Source organism: Bacillus rossius, chromosome 3 (assembly GCF_032445375.1).
Source record: "Bacillus rossius redtenbacheri isolate Brsri chromosome 3, Brsri_v3, whole genome shotgun sequence".
In the NCBI taxonomy this organism is placed as follows: Eukaryota; Metazoa; Arthropoda; class Insecta; order Phasmatodea; family Bacillidae; genus Bacillus; species Bacillus rossius.
The window spans coordinates 16310706-16315144 of NC_086332.1; positions in this window are offsets into that span (position 1 = coordinate 16310706).

A 4439-nucleotide genomic window follows, 5' to 3' on the forward strand; every position below is an offset into this window, starting at 1 on the left:
TTTTGTGGGCATTTTATTTTATGTGTAACGTGAGACGGGTGTTGTCTGTGTTTAATAAGTTTGCATCGCAGTATGGTATTGATTGATGAAGTCGTCAACAAGGTGGTGCTGCTGACGTAATTATGACCTACACGTTCTGATAGTACAAGTGCGGGAAAAAAGCATTTAGGACAGGGAACATGCTTTTTATTGCACAATATTTGTGTTTTGTGGAAATTACATTTTGTCACACACAAAAAAAAATTCTATCTTCGGTATCGTGTTCTATATTATAATAAATTAAGTTGTAGAAGGTATACTTTACAATAACCAGGATGTTAAAATCATACTTGAAAATAATTACTAAATTATACAAAGCAGTATCACAAAATATATTAAACTGGGTGGGATTCTAGTAAATAATATGATACAGTGAAAACCGTCATATTGGTGATGTCATCAATATTGTTATTGTACCTATTGAGATTTTTTAATTTTAGCTAACCTAAACTTTACCAATTGAGCACCCAGTTTACAGTATTTTAAATAGACCGTAAATAACCTAACAAACCATTGACACGATTTTAAAGTAGGTATTTGCAATTTAGCTAACCTAACATAACCTACCAACCATTCACATGATTTTATGTAATAACCACCAGAACAATGTAACATATTGCAATTCCTAGTAATTTTCTAGAGTCAATACAGAAACTAAAAATAAAATGAATATTCCAATTAATATTTTCTCTTTTTAAAAATTATGGCAAAACATTTTGGGAGGTCATGCAAGTATGAGCGCCAGTGCGTTTTATTTGGAACACAACCTAAGAACAACTCACGGGTCAAGTTCAATACACAATACTGTGCAATACTATTGGTTGGTAAGAAAGTAGGGGAAATGTATGACGTCATGGAATTGGCCAATGACAAAAATCTTGAATGGAGAAACTGAGGAAAATATAGTATGTAATATTGGTAACAGTGAAAGACATACTAGTGTCATGTAAATAAATACGGATGATAGTGTTGGTGCAATAGCAGCAGTTGTGGTATGAGTAGGAGTGAAGTAATAAGTGAATATATTTATACAATGAATAAATAAGTAGGGCACCACAATAAGTATTTAGTAGGTAGTAAAAAAAATTATAGGAAATATGTGGTGATGAGTGAAGTAGTCACAATACAAATAAATGCAAGGTTGTATTTATTTATTGTTAAATAATATATAGGTACAGTTTAGAGAAAGAATGTGTGGTTGTCATTATACTAGTGACCAGGAAAGTGATGGTTTGTGTTTTGCAATATTGAATGATTAAAATGGTGGAACTGCAATTTTTTTTGCATAAATTTTATATATCTATAAAAGAATAACATTGACAGTTATTGATTATTGCCATAAAGCCAAGATAGGTAAGTGGATTTTTTTATAGTTTTCAAATTTTTGTGTTTTTTATTAGTTTTATTTGCATTTTGTTCGCTGTTTTAGGTGAGAGTTGTGTTGTATGTGTTTAATTTGTGATGTAAGGCAAAAAAATTTAATTTCTTTGGTTAGGTAAATCAAAAATATATTAGGTATGTAAAAAGGATCACTTTCCTTAAGTAGGTTAGTTTTGCAATCATTGAAGTGATAAAAACAAAGCAAAACTTTTAGTGAGAGTAGATCAGTTAATAAAAAAAATTGTTTCATATAATTTTGTGAAATGATAGGGATCATGATGGAGTCGTCAACAAGGTGATGCTGAAGTAATTATGACCTGTACACTCTAAAAGAGTAGGTAGGGCAGAAGTATACTTAGTGATATCTGAGAAGTAATATCGTTTAGTAAAAGGTAATGAACAATTAATTAATACAAATGTGGTATCACAAAATATACTAAACCGGGTGCGAATGTAGTATAGAATATACCATAGATACATGAACAGTATCATGTTGACGCCAGCCGCCGGTGCTCCTTCTGGGTCGCACAGGCCGTTACGTCCCAACAACACTTACTCGAATTGCGAGTGCAACGAACACGCCCGCGCGTGATGTCCTCCGTGTGAGTTAAAGTGCGCCACGACGAACAGCAAGTCGTCTACAGCGCCCGGCCGGGTGTGGCAATGCGCTAGTGAGTAAGTAAATAAGTAATTCCTCTTTTCAAAAACAAACTAATAACAATTAAAAGATACTGAAATAATATGAGAATTATGAGCAATTGTGAAATAATCATGTAATATCAAATTTAACAACTAAGTCCAAAACTGGTCGGGGCTGTTTTCCCGCGCTACACGCGTCTTGGTGCGAGGTCGCGCGGCACTCTAGCGCCAGTTGCCTTCCAGCGCTCACTAGGGACGGTCGCTCCGCACCCTTCGCGCAGACATCATCGTGCCAAAACCAGCATCTAGACGACATGACGTAAGAACATCATAAGTAAGGACTTTTGTATTCGCAATCCAGCCGCATCACGGCGATCTACAACTTTCATGTTTTAGCGTTTATTATCAAGTTAGGCTTGTCTAGGTTCATAGTTTATTTAACATTATTATATTTCATTTGTGTTACGTGTTCACAATCCAGCCGCATCACGGCAGTCATCAGTAACAGTCACGTTTCGCAGTATATTTTCACGTACATCTAAATGTATTTGCAATCCATCATGAACTTTGACTTATAAATATATGTAGTTGCATTCCTGTTTAAGACCACTTGATCGTATACTTTTGACATTTAATACTCAATTTCAGTCATAACATAAATTTAGTTGCAACTTTTCAGTGCTGCAATGTTTCGCCGTGGCCTAGTTTGTCCGTGCCGGCCGCATGATAGTACTTCTACACGCCTTTGCTGCCTAACCTGTTCGCGCGCAACGTCAGTGTGTTAAATTGACCGTGTAGAGACGGTCTGACAACAGACTCGGCCAGAGTTGGACCAGCAAGTGTATCAACCTTAATAACGTGCAGTGTCTTTTCAGTCAGTTTCCTTTTATTTCAAGGCGTCCTGGGTGGCCTGAACAGCCAGGGCGGTTTAAAATCACGACGCGCTCCTGCCTGCAGCCACGAGGTTGAACCCCCCCTTTTTGCCCCGAGATCATTTTCAATTTAATATTTATTCAAAACTTAATCAGGCAGCGGGAGTGGCGTCAATGTTATATACTAGAATAGGTAGGGTTATAGCGTACTTTACAATACCTAAGAAGTTGAAATATATTAAATAACAAAAAAAAAGTTATAACACGTGGTATTGTAAAAATATAATAAAGCGGACAGGATAGATGTATACAATACGATACCGTGGGAAATACATCTTATATATAACCATAAGTTAGTTTAATAAAGAAACATAATTTGTGCAAAACAAGGTTGTGAATGTTCCCGGTTAAATAGGCCCCATATTCCTGCGCTCGTCCCATAACGAATGTAGGGGGAAAAATGACGTCAGGATCGCTATGTTGGTTACATCATTATGTAAGCAGGCAATAAACTACTTCACAACTCACCTTATCATTTTAACCGCTACGTACACGAGTATGACAGCACCAATGCCAACAAGAACATAGAAACCTCTTAGAAGTGCCCCTGAATCCATTTTACGTGGCACCGCCCCAAACAGGGACGTTCCGCCTGATGTGACATTATCAGAATGTTCACTGGTATTACTAAATAAAGTTGAGATATTCTTTTCTGACTGTACTTTGTTTGTGCCATTAGATAAAGATAAACTTATATCTTTGTGATTTGAATCACTTAAGGGGACAGACTGCAACACGCCTGTTGAACAAAAACATTGAAGTATAACCACTAAAGTCCAAAGGGTTGTAACATCGCTTGCCATTGCTAACCAACATTTAATTTATAATTTTATATGCTTAAAATAACCGTATATAATTGCACTTCAATAGTAAAACAACGAAAAACCAATAAAATAAATATTAAAACATTAAAAGTATACAATGCCTTAGACACAAACTATTTCACAAACAATAGGTTTGTTTTACTCGTCGTCTCTTTTGCGGGCAACCTATACCCCAAGGCTTGCGTAGAGAAGCCTGTGGAATACTGCTTGCTTTGGGAAGCGGCCATGTTGGTTTCAGAGGGGAGCATGTCGCACTCGCACAAGGGGCCGAGGCCAATTGCAGGACACGACAATACCTTCTCACAAGGTTTGAGGGAACTATACATTCTAGATAAAATTTCAACTATGTAACCTATATATTAGAAGTAAACATCTCATCTGTATTATTTCAAAACCACTTATGTATACAGGCTCCAAACATACCATGTGCAAAATTTGTTACATTTTAGCTTTTCCGTAAATAAAATAACAAATTTCTGATTTTTTTAACACTTAATATGTTCCTCTACCTACCTGAAAATAGATTGTCTAAATTCATACTGTTTTATTGAGAACTCACAGTTTATAGGTATATTAGATAGCTTGTACAGCAATGTGGCCACCACCTTGCTCTGCTGCATCTGGC